General features: G+C 43.2%; 1 long non-coding RNA gene across 3 annotated transcripts; it reads left to right on the forward strand.

Annotated features, from left to right (window-relative positions):
• Positions 1-348: 348 nt before the first annotated feature.
• On the forward strand, positions 349-22233 carry LOC120399049. Of its 3 annotated transcripts, XR_005594923.1 has the most exons (5): positions 349-531; positions 9214-9325; positions 10369-10602; positions 11483-11688; positions 22031-22233. It is a non-coding gene; the product is annotated as an uncharacterized LOC120399049 (long non-coding RNA). The 3 variants fall into 3 exon arrangements; XR_005594922.1 differs by lacking the exon at positions 9214-9325 and having other exon boundaries at positions 356-531; XR_005594921.1 differs by lacking the exons at positions 9214-9325; positions 10369-10602 and having other exon boundaries at positions 381-531.
• The last annotated feature ends 97 nt before the right edge of the window (positions 22234-22330 follow it).

Consider the following 22330-nt stretch of genomic DNA (forward strand, 5'->3'; position numbering starts at 1 on the left):
GGTGTGACACTCTGCACCCCATATTCACCATAGTGGTATAATTCTGATATGATTATGACATAATTATGATGCACCTTGTACAAAATGTGTCATGTAACGTGTCAATGGAAATGTTATGAATTGCCAAATATGATTATCCTATTTGTATGAATGTTTCATTTTTGTATCTGGAGTTATGAATATTGACTATGCATCTGTATTTCAAATGTGCTTGCTCTGGGTAACACTCACAAAGCTTTATGTATAGTCTAGCCAGCACAGTATGAATGGCCTATTCAAGATGAATGGTCTGTCAATAAAGACAATGGGCCATGAAAAGGCTTAGCCTCACCTGGGGATGCTTCAGTCAGCACATGGATAATGGTTGCCATGACTCATCAAAGCATGCAAAGGGGGAAGTGACATCACAAATGGGCCTCACTCCCCACACAAGAGAACACCTAGAAACACCTGAGGAACAAGGACTGACCTGGAGGAAGGAAGCCTGCCCCTTTGTGAAACCTTGGTGGACTGTTAATACTACCTACCAGGGTGAGACACTGCTTAATTCAAATCCTGTCTATTATATTAGGCTTAGATTGCATTTTTGTTTATTTGCTAGGTAATCTACTTTGATCTGTTGGCTATCACTTATAATCACTTAAAATATATCTTTCTGTAGTTACTAAATCTATTTTATATTTTTTTACCTAAAACAGTGTGGTTTGAGTGAAGTGCTTTGGGGAAATTTTCAGCTCAGGAATAAGAGTTGGTGCACGGTCACTTTCCTTTGTACAAGTGGCAGACTGCGTAATAACTCATATACTGGTCAGGTTTTTGACCAGGGCAGCTCCGGGGTCCTAGGCTGGGGAGCTGGGGATATTTTGGCAGGATCCTCTCTCTATTGTTAGTTCATGAGTGGCTCTGGGAGCATTCATGCAATCTAGCTGGGTGCCTGGAGGGGTTTGCTGCTTGTCACTAGCAGGGCATTGTGAGAGACAGCCCAGGCTGGACAGTTCAGAGGGCTCAACCATACTCCAGTTCCAGGTTGTATCCCGGAGAAAACCCATCACAGTGGGCTTCTATGGTAACAACAACACTTCCAGGTTTTGACTTGTAGGTGGGGGTATTCACATACTTTTGACTGATCAGAAAAACAGAATGCCTTTTCTGGGATCTGAAACTATTTTCATAGTCACCTTTCATCAATCCCTTGACATAGTCTGCGGACCACAGAGGCTCATGGACCACAGGTTGAAAAACACTGTTCTAAAACATAGAACACAGTGAGTGCCCCTAGAGGGCTCATAAATTATTTAAAGGGATATTATTCAGTTCCATACACTACAGGTACCTTTCTGAATCCTGGCCTGAGTGAAGAGGGAAGGGCTGGCTTCTAAAATGATATTACTCACAACATTTTCATTTCGGAACTCTGAACAGTAGTATTGTATAGGAAAACCACAAATGCATCTCCTTTGGAAAAAAGCTCATATACTATGTGCTTCATGGCATTATAAGTATTTTAGAGCCAATCAGCAAAATAAAATATATTTTAGACACAAGACGTTCAACTAACATACAATTGTAAAGGTCCAGAAACCTCTATTCAAGGTCAATGATACTGTGTTCATGAATGACCAGGCCAGAGTATTTTTATGACAGGAAGGTAAAACTGTATATCATTTAGACAGCAGTATCATGAACTCAGAGAAACATAGGGTGAAGGGAGACAAGGAAACTTGTAACATGTAAGTCCATCCCCTCTTTTGAATTGGGATTTGTATTTCTCTCTCTCTGACATATATACATACATCACCACCCCGCACCCCTCAGTTAATACTGTACTCCATTCCTCCAGGGTATTTTAAGTCATTTTAACTATTCTCTTTGGTGTATAAATTATACCTTGATTGCTTTAGTGCCCTATCCTCATTACTTTAAATTGATGGCTTTTTCTTGTATTTGGCATTCACTCAAATACCCCTTTTAGAAACTGTCCTCCAGTCACTTCAGAATCTCCCTTCCTGGAGGAAATCCTCTTCCTTGAGGTCCCCTTTTCATTTCCTGTTTTCCAAATAATACAGGACTAGTTTCTGTGTATTGTTTATTGTCAGAGCTGTGGGACTTGAGGGCATTCAGCACCTCACGGGACTGGGCTGTCAGTTACTCTGGTATAACTCCAGATGAATTCCATTATCTTCAGTATTATTAATTCAGGAGATCAGAATATGGCCAAAATTCCTCAGATCCTTGGGTTGTTCCTATTGTCCTTTGCTTTGTCCTTTTCCCTGTCTCTTTGTGTACTCAGAGAACTCCTGGACATCGAGGGCTAGACTGTGACTTGGACTACTTGCCTACAAGTGGAAGTGAGAACCCCCATTAAGCCACTCCATTGGCTACTCAAATGCTGGGCTGGACGAGGGATCCTGGGTCTCAAATACAGGTCCGCAGGTCCCAGGAACTACTCCAACTGCAGCCACCACCTGGCAGCTTGCTGGTACTAGTAGGAAGTGTCGCTGGTGGACGCTAGCTCACCATAGACACTGCCTGTGCAGCTCCCAATTGGAGGAGATGTCCAACCTCTCTGATTGGCTCAGACTCATTATTTAACTCAAAAGTATTCACGGGAAGTTTTCTGAGCAACTAGGCAAAGACTTGGATGGTTGCCGTATTAGACCCTGCCTTCTTGCCTGAAAACTGAGCCTGCCTTGTTTTTGATTCCTGCCTTCCTGCCTTGTTCCAGATCCCTTCTTCTATGCCCCACCCCTGGATACTGACTCCACCTCTGACCTTTGGCTTACCTCCCAATTCTGTCCCTATTTCTGATCTCTGGCTCCTGCTTTCAACACTAGACCTGATCACCATTGCTCTGACCACTAGCTCTGACCGGCTATGTCCTAGTCTATGACAGTTTGACACCAAATCTTCTGAGTGAAGCCTGCCAGGTATGGACCAATGGAGTTGCCCATGCCCCAAGGAGCTCTAGTGCTCCATGAGCAGGTGACCCACATCCAGATGGACAACCATGATGTGCAATGCAAATTGCCCCTGCTGGTTGTCAAGAATCAGGTATTGCAGGGGCAAATCCATCATCTCTGTGCCAAAAACAATGTGCTCTGGGTCCAACCAGCGGCATCAATCCCTGAGCAAGGACTTGTTGCCCCCTTCCCGGAGCACTTCAGTGGGGGGATCATTCCAAGTTTCGAGGCATCATGAACCATTGCTGCCTTTTGTTCTTGCTTTGCCCTCAAACATACGCATCCAACCAAGCCATGGTAGGTCGGGTAGTCAGTCTGCTGACTGAGGAGGTGTTGACTGGGTTTCCCTACTACTGGAGACCAGCAGTCTGGTGCTGTCTAGCTGCGATGTTTTCCAGGGGGCAATGTGAACCATCTTTGCTCTGCTGAGGTCACCTTCAGGAAACTCCAACAGGGGTCAGGCATAGCCACATCCCATGCAGTACACATCTGCTGTCTCACACCAGACCTGGACTGGAATAGGGCAGTCCAGCTGTTCAAATTCTGATGGGACCTGCAGGATGAGTTGGCTGGAGTTGAGACCCAGATGGATCTGGGTGCCTTTATCAATCTTGTCATCTGGATCATCAATAAGCTATGTGAACAGCAGGAAAAATGAAGATGGGTGGCATTGAAGCCATGCCCCCTCCTATTGGGCCATGCTCCATAAACCAAGCTGATGCAGGTAGATCTGGCCAGTCAGCCACGTGCCTCTGAGGAAAAGGAGCAGCCTACCCCTTTTAACCTGTGCTTCTACTGTGACAAACTGATCATGCTATTTCTGATTGCTCCATGAGGAATCCAGACCAAAGAGACCTGGGAAAACAAGCTAGCCCAGGCCCAGTAAAGCGAGCTGGCCTGAGCAGCTGGACAAAATGTTCCCCAGAGTCTCAAGCCATGGTCCTATCCAGAATGTGTTCTGAATGATGTTGAACATTTGCAAGTACTGGTTCTGTACGTATGCAAGTACTGGTGAGGTATGTGTTCCAGAGATCTCCCTTCCAATCCCTCCATAGCAGGCCCTTGTTAATTCAGGTGCAGAGGACAATTTTCTCAACCTAGATGCAGCCTCAACCCAGCAGATTCCCCTAAGGCCCAAACCTACTAGTGACAATTGATAGGTCCCTCCTATCTTCTGGGCCAGCCATGGATGGAGACTGTGCCCCTGGAGGTCACCATCCGAGGGCACCAAGAGACGATGCAGTTTAATGCCATTCACTTTCCACATTTCCCCCTGATCCTGGGTATTTTGTGGCTGAACCTCTGTAACCCTCATGTTCACTAGGATGAACTAAAGGTCAATGTCTTCTCAGACTACTTCTGGCAGCACTGCTTGGCCTCAGGAAGTAGAGAGTGAACAGCAGGGCCCTGGTGATAGCAAGCCACGGTAGTTGGTCGGACAGACTTGCCAGCTGCTCCTGAGCATCAACTTCCACTCAAGTACAGTGACTTTGCCAATGTATTTGAAAAACAAATGCAGACATCTTCCTTCAACATAAAGATTATGGCTGCCCAACTGAACTGAACTGGCAGTAAAAATTCCATTTGATCACATTTATGCCAGGTCTGAACCCAAATTGACCACTCTGCACACCTACCTGCAAGAGAATCTGGCAAAGGGCTTTATTCACAAGTCCACCTCGCCTGGTGGGGTACTGGTTCTCTTCATTAACAATAAAGATGGTAGCCTCCAACTGTGTGTGGACAATGGAACACTGAATAAGGTCACCATTAGAAGCTGGTACCCCTTACCTGTAATACCTGAACTATTGGACTGCATGGGAGACACCTGGATATACTTAAAATTGGACCTCTGATGGTCATGTAACCCCTTACGTATTAGAGTTGAGGATGGATGGAAGACTGCTTTTGATCCCACTATGGACATTTAGAATGCCTCATGATGCCTTTTGGTTTAACCAATGCCCCATCCATGTTTTAACACTTTATCAATGACATGTTTCATGATATTCTGGACCAATATATGGTGGTATACCTTGATGACCCACTTATTTTTTTCAGATAGTGCTGAGCAACACACTGGGCATGTTCATTCCATCCTTGGAAGGCTATGCCAAAACGGTCTCTACACAAAGCTGAAGAAGTTATTTTTTGGTCATTCCACCATAGAATTGCTAGGTTCATTCTATCCCTCAAGGGTATCGAGATGGACCCTCAGAAGATGAAGTCAGCTCCTGATTGGGCAGTTCCACAGGACATCCAAGAACTGTAAAACATCCCAATTTCTATTGATGATTTATCGCAAAGTTCTCAGAGTGCATTGCCACCCTCAACAAGTTCCTCTAGTCTCTCAGGGCCCAATAGACCTTTGAGCGCTGCAATTTGCATTTACCTCTGCTCCCACACTGGCTCACCCAGACACCATGCAAATCTTCATCATCAAAGCTGATGCTTCTAATGTGGTGTTTGGAGCAGTTCTTTCCCAAAAACATGCCCCCCGCCCCGAGACTGTTACACTCATGTGCTTTTTATTCCAGGAAACTCACATCTGCAGAAGAAAACTATGAGATCCTGGATTAAGAATGCCTGGTCATAAAAACTGCCTTTGAGGAATGGCACCACTATCTGGAAGGGGCCCTGTATCCTGTCCAAGTATGCACAGCCATAAGAATTGAGAATATTTGCATAAGGCCAAAGCCTTCAGCCAATGGCAACTCTGATGGGCCCTGTTTTTTTCATGTTACAACTTTGTAATCTCGAGAAACCTTAAACATCAAAGCTGGTTGTCTGTCCCAGAAGGGAGAATGCTACACTGACATGATGGGCTTGAACTCCACAAACTCCAACATTCTTAAACCTCATAAAGTCCTGGGCACAGGTCCCCACCAAGACCTGCTTGCCACAATATGATCAACCTCAGCTCAGGGGATCCCTTCCGACAGGCAGGAAGCCATAAACAAGGAACCACATGGCATCTGAAATGGGATAACCTATATGAAAGGGTGCATACATGTTCCTCCTGAACCTCCAAGAATTATACAGGTATGCCACAACTCTCCCTTGGCGGGACATTTTGGCAGCATCAAGACCTAACATCTAATTTCTTTTCTCTTTTGGTGGCCTTGCATGCAAGCCACAGTACAGACCTATGTTGCTTCTTGTAATCTGTGTGTCCACTCCAAGGCATTACACAACAAACCATCCAGCCTCCTGCAACCTCTTGAGACTCCATCTGACCCCTAGGCAGTCATTGACCTAGATATCATAGTACAATTATCTGAGTCCATTAAGTTCATAACCATCCTAACTGTGGTGAACCATCTTATCAAAATGGAAAACTTTATGCCCTGCAGTGACTTGCCCTCCTCGCAGGAAACCTTCCAGCTCTGAGTTGATCAAGTCATATGCTTCCATTGCCTCCTGGATCAAATAATCTCTGATCACAGTGTACAATTTATCTCCTCCTTCTGGTATGAAGTCCTCCATACCAAAAAGTCAGGCAGAGAGTACAAATCTGGGAAAGTACATACGGTGCTATATAAACTATCCTCAGGATAACTGGTCCTTGCTACTACCCCAGTCAGAATTTGCGTACAATAAGACAGAACATGACTCTACAAGACAGAGACCCTTTTTTTCAAAGTATGGGCTCCACCCTTGATTTTACCTGGAACTACCCATAACCTCACCCAACCCAACAGCCTTCGACTGGGTGCAACAGACCCATTGGATCTAAACTGACTTGAAAACCAAGCTAGAAGATGCCAAGAGAAAATACAAACAATATGCGGTCTGCCGATGACATGAAGGTCCCACATAGGCTAGATTGTGTGGCTTTTCACAAAATATCTGCACACAGATAGGCCATCCCATAACTGGATTACCAGTTCATGGATCCCTATTTAATTTGCTGCTCAATCAGTCCAGTTATCTTTGAACTCCTCCTGCCTGGAGCCCTCAAAATTGATCTGGAGTTTCACATATCACCTCTAAAGACCCATACACAGGATGTGTTTCCTCACTGCCCCCATCGCCCCTCCCCAATCTACCAATACATGGTCAGGGTAACAACAAATATGTTGTCCATGCTATACTTGATGCCAAAATGAGATGGGGGTAAACTCCAGTCTTTGATTGGGAGGGTTACAATCCCGAACGAGTCTCTTGGGAGCCCACAGAAAAGGTCTATGCTCCCAACCTGGTAAAGACCTTCCACAAGAACTAGTCTGGAAAACCAGCTCATTGATGTACAGAGGATGCCCTAAGGGGTGAGGAAGTGATGTGAAGGATCTCAGGTCTCAAACCCAGGTCCCCAGGCACTACTCAGATCATACCCACCATATGGCAGCTTACTGAGATGAGCAGAGAGTGTGGGCTGTTGGACCCTAGTTCACCACAGGCACTGCCAATGAAGCTGCCAATTGGAGGAGACTTCAGCATCTCTGATTGGCTCAAAAACTCACTATTTAAGCCAGAAGGAGACACAGGAAGTTGTCTGAGCAACTAGGTGAATCTCTGGCTAGTTCCTACATTGGACCCTGCCTTCTTGCTTGACCACAAACCCTGCCTTGCTCATAATTCCTGCCTTCATGTCCTTGCCTTTTTCCAGATCCAGGCCCAATCCCTGACATTGACTCTGGTGCTGACCCTTGGCTTGACTCTCGACTCTGTCTCTGACCTCTGGTTTCTGGCTCCTGACTCCTCTTCTGACTGCTAGGTTTGACTGTCTATGTCCCCATCTACAACAGGTCCAGGCGTGTGGAAATAAATGAAGCTACTCCTCCATTACTCCTTCTCCACAGCAGGGTGGCAGGGAGTGTATGGAGGCTTGGTTTCAGCTCCCCCTCCTAGCTGGCCAGAGTAGTTTAGCCACCATGGGGGGGGAGACAGTAATTTAATGCTGGTATATACTGGCAGTTATCCTACAGAAACAAGCAGTAAGTAGAAAGGGCATTGTGCCTGTGTCATGCTGCCTCCTGGTGTTACTCCTGGAGAGATGCTGCTTATGCACCACTCCTTGCTTGGAGCCATATGTAAAGACACAATCTTGTCTTCTGTAAGTGCTGGCTGAAGTACATGTGGCCTGGTTTTCAGATGGAAACTGATGGAACTCAGCATTTTTGAAAATCAGGCCAAACATATTTAAAAGCCTGTCTTTAGGCTCCTGTTTTTGAGAATCTTGGCCTTGATTTTTAATTCAAATAGTAGCAAGCCTCAAACTGCTGCTCACACTGTATTGTGAAGTTGAGTCTGGTTTGCTGAGACAGGTCACGTAGGGCAGGGCCACACATTGTATGGTGGAAGGCATTCATCCCTAATTGACTCAAACTATCTCATAGAGGTGTCAGCTCAGCTCAGCAGTAATTACTTTCATTGTTTCTTTCGAAGAGGTTGGATTCTTATTGCATCTTCTTCTCTAGCTGGATATTTATGAAAAAAAGCAAACCACCAACAACATTTTGTCCTTGTTTCTGTTTTGACTCTGGCAGTGGCTTCTAGTAAATTCTCACCATCTGTAATTTCCCCATGTATTGTTACTTAACTCATTATTCTTTTATAATTGTTTGTTTTGCACAAAATTGTATCCCAGTTTTGGAGGAGAACATTTTGCCTGAGATCAGAATTCTCTTATTACCACAGAAGAAAGGCCTGGTCTTTGCATTCAAGGCAGAAACCTTTTCTCCCAGTTATCAGAAACTGCCTCAGTATTTGTTTTTATTTTGGGCTCACATAGGACAGGATTGTGGCTTTAAACCATTGCCCTGAGCACACACTCTGAAATCTGTGAAGCCAGCTCCCCTAGTTATCCAAAGGTTTCATTTGTCCTGTGAGACTTTTGTATAACTGAAGCTGTCACCCAGTCATAGATATGCTCTTCACTAGACCATTTTGGTAATGGTAGGTGGGGTACTTTGCATGAAATATGATGACAGAGAAATTAAAAAACTGAAATTAGCCTGTTTAAAATTTCTCTCTCTCTTTTTCTTTCTCCCCCTGGTGGTATTAAACCCAGATTTATAACCCTCCTGCCAACTACTTAAGTCTTCGAACCCTGATATCTTTTAGATGCATTTGTCCTCAGGAGAAGTTTTATCTTTTCTAAATCATGGTGAATAGTCCTGCACTCAGCCTGTTAGGTGAAGACTAATAAGGAGTACTATTCTTAGGAGCAATATCATATCCTTTCGTTTCTATTGTGTGCTTTTTTTATTGTTGTTGCTGTAATAATTTTTGTTTGTCTTGTGCTCTGCAGCTGCGTATCAGGCTGAATGCTTTGGGGATTTGTCTATTCTCTGCAACAAAAGGCTAAAACTCCTTCCTGGTCAATATGTTACTGCACCTGGATCATCTGCTACAACTCTAATGTGTGTAGCAGACATTTCCTGTTTTGGGGTTTTCTCCATTGTTCTCCATTTATCTGCTTTGAACTGCACTTGCCTTCTTTAGCCAAGATAAGTCATTGAAATAAGTATCGCTGAACACAGACACATTATTTTCTTCTCTTCTGTTTTTTATAATTTGCAAAATTGGAAACTCACAGCAACATTGTCAAACTGAAGTCTTGGCTATACATACAATTTGCATTAAAATCAGTGTAGTTAAGCTGGTGGAAAGCCCAGTGTGGGCACAGTTGAAGTGTTTTGCAACTGGTTTATATTGATTTTGTTTAATTTACTAATTGGTAAAGATACATAAATGCATAGGCGCCAACTTCCTCTCTACCCGGGGGGTGCTCAACCCCTGCTCACTCTAAGCCCCAGCCCCACTCCAATCCTCCCCCCAAGACCCATCTCTTTCCACCCCCTCCTCCGAGTGTGCCCCATCCTCACTCCTTTCCCTCCCTCCCAGCGCCTCCTGCATGTCACAGAACAGCTGATTTGTGGTGGGTGAGAGGCACTAGGAGGGAAGGGGAGAAGTTGATCAGAGGCAGGAGGGAGGTGTTGGAGGGAGGAGAGCTTGGCTGCCAGTGGGTGCTAAACACCCGCTAATTTTTTTCTGTGGAGCACCCACAGAGTCAGCACCTATGCATAAATGTGTGTGTTTATAAGCTCTTTGGAGCAAGAAATATATGTATATACAGCATCAAGCACAATAGGACCCAAAACTGATTGGGGCCTCTAGACACTACCATAATGACTGAAGTGGTAATCAATTTATCTTAAGAAAAAACATGTCTTAGGAATGATATCTGGTTAATACAAGCAGGTAATCTGCATATACAGCATTATACCTGTTGCTTTGATTATGGCTTCAGGTATTGGAACAACTACAATATTAACAAAACAAAAAAAAAATAAACCCAATGTCACCCCTTTCTTTGTTCCAGTAACAAAAGAGCATGAGAGATCTGAAGATTCAGGGTCCCTAGAAATTCACTCTCTCATTTATTTTTATGTTGACTCTGTAGATAATATTGCTCCTGATATTATAGAAGACTCTGGAAAAAGGAGTAATATGCTGAAATTCTATTAAGAACTAGTTTTTGTAACGGAGATTAATGAAACAGTAAAAAAAAAAAAGGAGAAAGAAGATTATGGTCTCGTGTGGTGAGAAACATACTGGTAGTACTAATCAAGCAGAGAGCATTTGAAGATGATGGAAAAAATGCAGAACAAAAAATGAAGAATTCAGCCATTTCAAGGTGTGGTAAATAGAAACGACAGAGGGAATTTAACGTGGGCTGAATATTATTACCCACACTGGAATTTGGCCAGGATATGAAAGTTTACTGTGAACATGGCATGATTACAAGTGGCCTGGACTATAGCTTTACATCTCATCCAAAAAAATACCTATTGCCCTTAACACAGAGATGAGAGGCCTCTTGGGATCAGGCCCTGAACTGCAAACGCCTCTTCCTATTGCATTGCACTGGAGTCCATATTCATACACTGCTCATAGAAGCAGCATGGTCTAGTGGAAAGAGCACTGGAGCAAAAGACCTTAGTTCTATTCCCTGCTCTGCTGCTAGGTGACTTTGGACAAGTTACTTCACTTCTTCTTGCCTCAGTTTTCTCATCCATAAAATGGGGATAATGATACTAACTTATTAGTAAAGTACTTTGGGATCTATAGATGAAAAGCACTATAAAAGAGCTAGATATTATTAAATTATGGATGTCAGTGGGATTTACTTCTGTGAGTAAGGAATACATGTGGCAGCATCTCACCATTGGTTTTCCTTAAAAAATGCTCCAGCCAACTCCTGGCTCAGCCACAAGCTATTTAATTTATGAGTCGGCACACTATTTTGGATGAATATAAGAAATAAATTATTGTGTTCGTTCATGCTAAACATACCTATAAAAGCACTCTAGATGGTAGATATTGCATTCCTTGATTAGCTAGTTTTATAGTTCAGTAAAATGAAATGAAAATATACAGATAAATGATTCCACAAAAGATTTTCAAGACATTTCTGGAATCTGTTAGGAGTCTTTTAAAAATAAAAACAAGTATTCAAGACTGAACAGCTGTACATGTACAATTACCAATAGTTCTTTTAATTTCCTTTGATCTAGACACAAAAAGAAACTGGCAGAAGTGAGGGAAGGAAACTACAGAGGAAATTTGTTCCAAGCCTTGATGCATTGTTCAAAAGCCAAAGAGAACCAATGAGCAATGAGATTTTTTCCAGGCTTCTTGATGAACCAAATTCAGTTGCTTACTGTTAAACAGATACCGTCAGTGCATTTTAGCTCACCGAATGTCCCTGTTTTAATGAAAGGTAAATCTCATGCAACTTCCCTGGAAATCCAGGATTTATAATGCAAAATGAAATAGGCAAATCCTTAACTATGGTAGCATGCTAGTATTAATGTGAATAAATGATCTGTTTTAAATTGCACAAAGCATAAAGTATACATCAGATTACACATAAATGACAGTTATATCAGGTTTCATTGTGGTTAATGAACTTGCCTTGGGTAGATATAAAATGCACCTAGCTTTGTCCATTTTTTGTAGGGGTAATAACACCATTTTATTAGATCGCATTAATCAAGATTAAACACCCTGTGCTTTAGGACTTCAAACTTTTCCATGCCCTCTATATGCACAAAATAAGGAATGTACTCTTTGCTAAAGACAGTGTCCTGCGTTTCAGATGTCCTGCATATCACCTTTCCAATGAATAACCTAAACATAGCCTGAAACACAGCATGCGTGCAGCTGCCTGCCACAGCCATTTAGGTCAGAAATAAAAAGAATAAAAATCTGGGGAAAGTGTTCAGGGAGCTTCTCCATTAATGATGTGCACTTGCAGTTATGTTGTTCATCCAAAAGATATCTCCAGGCCATATGGAGGGTTCTGGAAAAGGGTGTGGGGACAGCCAAACGATGCAAGCCATCTTGTTGGTTTTGTTGTTGTTGGTAGTTTGTTTCTGTTCTCCCTGACAAATGCTTGCTTAAGAAGGACTATGGTTCCACTTAGGATGAGACCTTACTAGGGTCAGTAGAATGTAAGCAAAATTCTCAAAACCAGTGTCTCAGCTTCCAGCATTTCTATGGGTGCATCCACTCTGGACTTCAGATCAAAGTAGCCAGAGTTCTACTTAAAAATGCTTCTTGCTAGAAAAGTACTGACACCATTTCAAATCACAGCATAGACAGTGCCTACTCACCTTTCAAAATGGTTAATGAAACTGTTATATCCTGAGTCTCCTGTTCTAGAACACAGTTAGATGCTGTCTATACCGTGAGATTTGAAACAACATAAGATGTTTCTAGAAAGAAATTTCTTATAAACATGGCTGTGCTGCTGTGGCATAAGTGGAAAATTTAGATCCACTTCAGAGAGTACCTGTGTAACCCACACACCTCCTGGGTGTGGTGTTCTGTCCCATCTAGTGGCACCAAGACCACTTAGAGAGCGAGAGAGATAAATGAGTCTGCTCTACAGCCTTAGCTAACAGACAGGTGGCCTTCAGTTCATGTGGTAGAGGCTCGTGCACTAAGCTCCAGAGGTCCACAGTTTCATCCTGCCTGCTGACAACCAGGATCTGTTGGCGTTACACCTGTGCAGAGAAATCAGTGTTATTCTGTTGAGTAATAGAGGATGGCCAATGTGAATGGGGATGTGCACCCCTGTGGTGTATAGAGCTCTGATCTGATACTCCAGCCCCTTGTGCAGCTGTGCACAAAGAATAAGAGAGGGTGGAGTATGGGTGGGCCAGGGAGAGGTGCACAGACCCTCCCTTCTAGCCCCTGTGGGTATGTCTACACTGCAGTTAAACACCCATGGCTGTCCTGTGTCAGGTGACTTGGACTTGCAGGGCTTGGGCTATGGGACTCTAAAATTTTGGTGTAGATGTTCAGGCTCGGGCTGAGGGGACATGTAGATGTTTCACGTCAGTTATTCTAGGCCCCACACCAGCCTGTGTGTCTCCCTTTTACCTGCCCTGTCTCCTTGGGCCTGGCATTAGTGTCTGGATTTACCCTAAGTACAGCTGCTTCAGGTAGCTTTACTGGGAAGTATGGAATAATTGCCTTGGGAGTCCAAATGCACACTGGTCCAGGAACAGTTGAAGGGAGTATGAATGCAGATGATTCACAATCATTTAACAGCAACCAGGTATGTAAAGCAGATGCTCTGAACCATTGCAGAGACAAATGCTTTAGGCAATACTTGGCTTCACCATTTTACCATGAACTGGTGTAGACCAGCAGTTCCGAAAGCCCAGCAGTTCCATGCCAAAATAGGGTCAGCTAATGCACTGGTGAAGGGAATTTTGCTAAGCATATCTTGAAAATATAGACCTCTGCAACATAACTAACAGCACCAATAATGTTTACAGGCACTGAACTGTAAACAAGTTTCAACACTGTAAAGTGTGAAATATATGTGTCAAGTTTATTATGCTTTCCTTGCCTCAAGCTGATTAGTGCAAATTAATATTTCACACTAATCAGCCTGAGCAGTTAGCACACAATTTGGATTTAGGGATTTTGGCTGATTGCATTAAAAATGTATTCAGGCTATTTTTGCAACGTGCAAATAGAGCAAAAATATTTTAACTGCAGGTTTTGCTAGTTTTGCAGTGTTAATATGACCCTGCTAATAACTTTGTACAAATGGGACAGCCATGACCTGATGTACATGCACTATAGTTGTAAACATGTGGATTCAGATCAAGATAAAAATTCACATCAGGTCTGTAACCTTGCCATAATTTAAGTCTCTATATATTTATATCATTCTGATATGCAACCCTAGAATCTGATTCTAGATATTGTTTTCCTGGAGATTTCCTAAGGAAAGCAGCAGGCAGTAGTTGAAAGCCCATAGTGCTAATCTTTGTAATGCACTTTAGTGTTAGGGTTGCTACAAATGTAAAAGAATATTAGTGTTTAGATGGAACAAGTATGAACCTTATATCAACTTCGTGCTGAGAAGGAGAAACAAGAATGACCACTTGCTGCTTTCAGAGCTAAGTGTGGAACCCACCTATTAGTCATGCTTTCCCTCAATAATACCTTCGTTCTCACAGATTCATTCATAAAACAAGCAAATCCTCATCCTGATGGAGCCTATCGATTTTGGAAGAGCACAGCTGTGCTCCTGCTGAAGTTAACAGAGAAATTCCCATTGATCTGTTTGGAAGCAGTATCAAGTGCTACTCTTTCTTAACTTAATCCAGTTTGTGCCCCATAAAGTTATGGAGAAAAACATTTTGACATTGACATGAGCACCAGTCAAAAGATGCACACCACCCTTGGAACAGGCCTTTGGATACAATGTGTTTGGTCCTACATCAGCAAGACATCTGGGCATCATACGTGAATAAAGTAGGGGCCAAACCCTTGGGCAACCTCCCGTTGTGTTCAATATAAGTTTTGCCTGAGCAAGCACTGCAGTTTGGGCTTTATTCAACAGAAGGCCCCGCATGTTGATATCATGGCACTGTGGCTGCCTTAACTCATTACATTCTCTGCGGCATTGTAAACATTTTGTCCCATGCTGGCTTCTGCGCTCTCTGGGGCTGCATTTAAAATGAAGTGCCAGATTCTGCTCCTGTTTACACTGCTGTGATTACCAAAGTCAATGGAATTACTCTAGATATATATTGGTGTAACTGAGATCCGAATCTGTGCCTAAGGGTCTAAGTCTAAACTTCTGCACACATGGATCTCCATTAATTTCAGTGGGACCTCAGAACTTGGTGGTGCTGGAGAGTCAAGCCCAAAGGGAATGCCACCTGGAGGAATACAGCTAATAGGCTTCTGAGCTCTGTGTTTCACACAGTTTCTGGAATTTTTCGCTGGGACATAGAGAATGCACAGTATGTGCGTGTTTTCAAATCTGGGCATTAAACCTTTTTCTTCGATTTGGCTTTTGCCTATTAGTTAGGCCCATTAAGATTTTCTGGTTGCCAGTGTGAAAGCTGATCTAGACAGCAAATGACAGATTGTAAATAATAGGACTATTGTAGCTGTATTTCTTTAGATAAAAGAAGATGACTGTAGTGGGCTGTTTGGATGCCAACCCTCAGCACTGAAATGCCCCTCCCCTAATTTGGATGGCTATTGTAAGTTGAGCGATGGCTCAGAGCCATTTGCATCCCAGTATGAAGTCTGCTTTGTACATCAAGAATCAAATTTCTACATTTCACCACTGAATAGTTATTCATAATGTACATTATACCATTATTTAAAGAAGGCCTCTTCCACTTTCTTATTCGCTGAGATGAATGAATGAATGAATGAACATAGCTCTTTCACTGCTTTTTTAGTAATATAGATACATTTATATAACTGTGGATATCAGCACAACATATGTGTAGTATTCTTGCAAATTCCAGTTACAACCCATTTGTCAGCAGACGACAACTTTAATGACAGACATATTCACATAATGTGAAGTGTCCACACTCTTTAAATAAATGTTGACTGAAAAATTTACTGCTGCAGCAAGATGTTTAAGAACTTGGATTTTAGCTTGAGGAGTATAGACATTTACCCATAAATGAAAACATATGCCACACGAAAGTGTGCAGGCCTTTCACTTTACCCAATATTTGCACATTATTGTTGATTTAGGTCTACTTAGCCGAAGCGAGTGAAGTTCATTAATCCTAGGAACCTGACCTCAAAGCTGACATTACAAGACTAATTAGAATTCCTCTAGGCAAAACTGCAAGAACATGCAGAGCCAGTCAGTGCACTCACACTCAGGGTAAGCCCTTTACACTCTGCTGTGTTACAGAGGGTGCAAGACAGTGTGAAATTAGGCCCATGGTATTGTCATACTTTGAGGTTCAACCCAAACCAGCAAGAGGTTGTGCCCTGGCTTGCCCTGCAGCTCTGGGTGCCTGAAATGCTTTGCTGCTGTGGCTCATAGCCTGACACCAACTGACAGCCTACAAGCATGCAGGTCACACCAGCTACTTTTTTGAAGAGTGACCTTAATACCCCCAGTCCTGCATTTTCCCCAAATTGTTTGCCAATGCAACAATCTGCTGAGGGTCCCAGAATTGCATTGCCCCCTTTAGCCTCAGCAAGTGTGAGTTTTGCTACTATGTGACAACTCTCCGACATACCAGCTTGTCTGCCTTGCCAGCAAATTCTTCAGGACTCTGCCAGTACAAACCTTGCTTTGCAGGTAACAAACTGTGAACCCCAACTCCCAAGCTCTCAAGACGTATTTCCCTGCAGTGTAAAACCCCATCCTGGAACACTCACAGAGGTTCTTAAATTTGTTTCTCCTTTACAGACATATTGTCTCTTTAATTGCAGCTCATTAATTTAACTAGGGTTTGACAAACACTCTTATTTCAATCCCAGCACTGAACTGGTTTATAGTAAATGTGAAGCAAGTTTATTATACAAAAAGCCACAGGTTTAAGTGATACCAGGTATAAGGAATAAAGACAGAAAGAATTCCAAACAAACAAAAGTGAAAATATGCTTTTAAGACTAAAATTTACTTTTTGCAAGCTACAGTCTTCTCCTAAACAGGTTTCTTCTCTATACACTAGTTCCCAGAGACTTCAGCCCCTTTGGTTAAAGGATGCCCCGTTCAGTGATTTCAAGAGCTCTGGTCCCCTTAATTTTCCAAGTGATGGGTACCAAAAATGGCTTTCTGATTCTACTTATCTCTTCCAAAGTTCATTGACTCTGTTACAAGAGGCAGGAAGAATTCCTACAGTTCTTTCCTTCCTATTGACTTCCCATCCCCCTGTTGAGTAGTAAGTAAATGGAGCTTCCATTGTTTTGATTCCAAAATGCCTAATTTACAGTGGAAACAGGCAGATAGCTACCTACCATCCTATCTGGGAGAAAACTTGTTTCTCTCTGTCTTTGGTCACAGATTTTAAAGCCTAATATCAGTGATTATCCATAATTGCTCATAAAGTGTTAATACGTACATTCCACAATGATATTTATCACCAGTGTGCTCCAGGCTTACATAAAAAGACCTGACTCAATATACTTTATAATACAGTAACACTGTATACAAGTAATTGACTCAATTATTTATCATGTGAGGTTGCGACATGGTGTCTTTAAAGAGCAGTCCTTTGAAATATATTTTCAGATAAAGTTGCTCTCTGCTGCTGGGATGTAGTTGCCATGCTGTTTTCTCCCCAGCTTGATCACTTATTTTACCTTTTATGTAAATGTACCTTCATTGTTTCTGCTTGCTGACTAGGCTAGTCAGACAAGCAAATACACATTCCTTTGTCTAATGCAGACTGTGCTTATCCAGCACTTGCCAAACACATTTTCAGAACATAATTCTAGCACACATTTATAACTCTTAGTACACACTCCGTATATGTATCGTGAAAGACCATTAAAGGTCAGTGAGTTATTTGTATTCCAATGATATGTTATATACTAAAAGGTGGCATTACCATGACAACAGTGCATTAGATGTAGTGAGTATGTCAGGCCTCATAAGAGCTGACCTAGAATAGTGAACTACCCCTGGGTCTCTATGTCACAGGTATATATTTCAAAGGCCACATGCACACACACACACACATGCACACACACATTGCAGCTGCTTCTTTAGCCCCTATATGCCACACTGGTAGCAGATGGAGTTTGTAAACAGGTTGCAATGAGCTAGAGGAAAACTGCCCTGCCACAGAAATGCAGAACTGGCACAAGCATCTCTGTCCTGCCCCCACTCTTAGGACCCAGGCTTGTCTTGGGGCAGTAAGGAGTTGTATTACCCCAGGGGGCAGCAGGAGGCATTCTGACTGCCTGGTGCATACTCGGAGTGTGCCTGCTACTATACACTCTCTCTATGTGGTACAGTCTGCCCCGCCTGCTGTGCCAATCCTCCTTCAAAAGTCCTTGCAGAGGGGGAGCAAAGCATTGGCATTGCCTCTTCTCCATGCCTCTCTCAGAGAAGTCTCTGTCTGATCATTACCCAGCCCACACAAGGGATAGAAAGCTCCTTGCACCCTATAATCCCAGTGCTCCTTGCACCCTATAACTCCATCTGCATAAGAGCCAGGATGACTCTGGTCCTCAGTGATTAGAGGGGTTTATTGTGCCAGTAAGGCACAGCCCCATCTCGGGGATAGTGCAGAGGGCATGCAAAGAAGCTCCTTGAGTTCCAGGAAGGGTAGGCAGAGTGCTTGGCAAAAGTGCAGTAGCTGCTCCCCGCTGTGCCCATCTAACATCCTCACTCTGCTCTTTTCTGACCACTTTGGCAGGGGGGTGCTGACAGTGTGGGTAACTATTCAGAAGCTCTTTAGCTCCAGGAACATAAGGAATGTCCCTGTGCTGGAGCCTTTCCATGAGGGTGCAAGAGAAGGAAGCCTTATGTAACCCATTTGTGTGTGTGTGTTACAGGTCCCTCTCCGTATCCAATCCACAGAAGCTAAAGTCTAGGAGTACCCCAAATAGAGAGTTTTAGTTCCAGCTGCCGCAGCTCCTGGGTCTAGCTATGGAGTCCCTGGTGTAACAGCCAAGATGGTAGCCATCATTCTAACATATCCACACAGGGCCAGATAAAATATTAGATTTGCAGCACATCCTCTTTATCAGGAATGCTTCCTATTTATACAATTAGGCAGGGATTTTTCAAAGGTGCCTAAGGAAGTTAGGCACCCAACTCCTATTGAATTTCAATGGGACTGAAGGTACAGCTACACTTACGTTGGCATGTGGAGTACAGACACTGGTCACTCAGCTGGCATGGGTATAAATAGCAGTGTTGACGGTGAGGCATAGCTTAGGTGAGGAGAATGTTCTACATGCTTGAACCCTTGGGTATGTACCCTACACACCGAAGCAGTGCCACCCACATCTATGCTGCTATATTTAGCAGTGTAGTGTCCCTTTGCGTCCCCACTGCCAGAGCATTTGCCCCACTCATTGAAAGGCTCTAGCCCAGGGGTGGCCAACCTGTGGCTCCGGAGCCGCATGCTGTTCTTCAGAAGATAATATGCGGCTCCTGCTAGAAGCCGACTCTGGGGGGAAATGGCAGCCCTATCATCCCTCCCCCAGTGCTTCCTGCTCGCCAGCAACCCCCCCCACCAAATCAGCACCTCCTTCTCTCTCCCCCGTGCCTCCCACCCACCGCAATCAGCTGTTTTGCAGCATTGAGGAGGCTCGGGGGGGGGGAGAGAGGAGGAGAGAGGCTGCAGTTTGCAGCCTCGCCCCCCCTCTCCCAGCACCTCCTCCTCCCTCCCCGTGCCTCATGCCCACCACGATCAGCTATTTTGTGACTCGCAGGAGGCTCGGGGGGTGGGGGAGGAGCGAGGACACGGCTCACTCAGGGGAGGGGCAGGAAGAGGCAGGGCAGAGGTGGGGACTTGGGGATAGGGGTGGAGTGGAGGGCAGGGCCTAGGACAGAGCCAGGGGTCTAGCACCCCGTGGCTGGCACCAGTGTCTCCTTGAATAAAGCACACAGTGACTAGCTGGTGTGGAAATTCTTAATCAAAATGTTTCTTACACCATCTAACAATGGAAGGCAAGTGCAAGCTGAAAAGAAAAGACACAGATGAAAATCAAGGCTTCCAACAGGAGTGGGAGAATAAGTACTTTTTCGCTGAACATAATGGTCTAGGCCACATGCCTTCTTTGCTAGATGTGCATCTCTCAGTTCAAAGCTTCAAACTTGCAGCATCATTTCACTTCAAGCCATGCACCTATGGATCAAGAATTCCCACAAGGATCTGAACTCCGCACTTTAAAACTGAAAACTCTGAAAAAGCAAACAGATGTAGAAGCCCAGTTCTTCACCAGATTTGCCAGCCAATCGCAGACTGTAACATTAGCCTCCTATTATGTGGCCTAGCACATACCCCATGTGAAAAAGCCCTACTCTGAAGGCAAGTTTATAAAAACGTGCCTCACTGATGTGATTTCAATCCTGTCTCCAGAGAACGAGAATCTACAGTAGACCTGAACAGTGACATCGCATCGCATCTGCACTTGCAACTTCAGCCGTGTGAATATTTGAGAATCGCTTTGCTTGAGTCGTGTCTTGCGCAGGATAAACCTCAGTTATCGGTATTTGTCCACCCTGTGTCTGAAAACTGTGTTGTAAGGGAAGAACTCCTTGATATCGTGTCACTAAAGGACAGAACTTGTGGACAAGATCTGAAGGAGGTGTTGATGTTGGTAGTTGCAAAAAGCCACTTGCCTTTACAGAAAATCACTGCCATTGCAATAGACGGGGCTCCGTCCATGTGGGGATCTGTGAATGGATTAGTAGGGCTTTATAAGTCTGATGAGATCTTTCCTGAATTTTGGACATTTCACTATATTATTCATCAGGAGCAACTGGTATCTAAAAATCTCAAATTTGATCATGTCATGAAACCTGTCTTGCACATTGTGAATTTCATTCTCTCAAATGCACTCAATCACAGACAATTTCAAAATATAATTGAAGAACTGGATGAAGATGACTCCCCTGCTGAATTGCCATTTCACTGCGCAGTTCGATGGCTCTCAAGAGGTAAAGATATTCCTGTTTTTTTCCTGCTCCTGGAACCAGTACAATTGTTTATGGAGGAGAAGCACAGCATACACCCCAAGCTTACAGATCCTGGGTGGGTTCTAGACTTGGCATTTCTTGCTGCTGCATTTGGATAATGTGGACTTACAAGGAAAATTCTGGTTGCTGTCTGATCAGTACAAGGCATATTTGCGTTCATGAACAAACTGCAGTTGTTTCACAGACAAATGCTTGAGGGAGAACTGACACACTTCCCATCAGTGTCACAACTTCAAGCCAGATCAAAAAAGAACGCAGCAGAATCCCTAAAACGGAGCACAACTAGATATATGAGTAAGATCTTAAGGACAGTTTTGAGGAAAGATTCCAAGATTTGCAGCAGGAAAGACCTCAGATCAGCTTTCGGATTGACCCTTTTAGTGCTGAAGCCGATTGTCTGAAGCCCCCTTCAGTCACTGATGAAGCAACATCCCAGATGGAAATAATAGAACTTTTGGAAGATGATAGATTGAAATCTGTTCAGAAAACAGAGGGGACCCTTACTTTCTGGAAATCTGTACCAAAGGATAATACCCCAACATCAGAGGTGCAGCCTTAAAATTAATCTCAATGTTTGCCTTGACCTTTGCCTCTTTGTGAGTCTGTTTTCTTGAGAAACGTGAAATCCAAGCACCGATCCGTTTTGACAGACAGCCACTTAAGAGAACTGAGGCATGTGAGCACAACTGAACACAAACCAAACTTCAAGGGAATTGTTGAAAGCAGAGATTGCCAGAAGTCCCACTAAGTAAAAGATTAAGTTGTTATTATCATTAATTATGCATTATAAATGTATAATAAATATACATTATCAACTTATATAATGATTATGTGTGTGCGTATCTATCTTCTTATACATACATATACATATATGTATATAATCATTACATATTACTGTGTCTCTTTGGGAATATACATTGGTAAATTCTCGCTCCTTCTCAGGCTCAGGTTCTGTCAACTACCCAGTGCCGGAGCTTTTCACATGAAGTTCCCATAGTCTATATTTTGCTGTAAAGTGTAGACATAGCTTAAACACCTAACTCCCATAAGTGGAAATCCCAGCCTGATTTAGCTATCTTTAATTTGTTATTTGAATTATTTCTTACAGAAGGATCAAAGATAACCCGCAAAAGGAAAAGGCAAGCTACAAGAGTAATATATTTCCAAAGAGAAGGAAAAAAGATAATAGGACTGAAAGCTTTACAGGGAAGACTGTGAATGATTAATTAGTCTCCAGTAACTAGAAGTATCGCTGATGACCTGCTATGCTCAGAACAATAATGGAATAAAAGTGTGTGCATTGTACAAAGAGAAGTGTCCATCATATTTAACCTTAACACATTTAAGTGAAAAAAGTCAAAGTCTATTGATTAATCTTTTTTCTTTTTTTGCAAATGGTATAAAAGAA

Source organism: Mauremys reevesii, linkage group 2 (assembly GCF_016161935.1).
Source record: "Mauremys reevesii isolate NIE-2019 linkage group 2, ASM1616193v1, whole genome shotgun sequence".
Taxonomy (NCBI): Eukaryota; Metazoa; Chordata; order Testudines; family Geoemydidae; genus Mauremys; species Mauremys reevesii.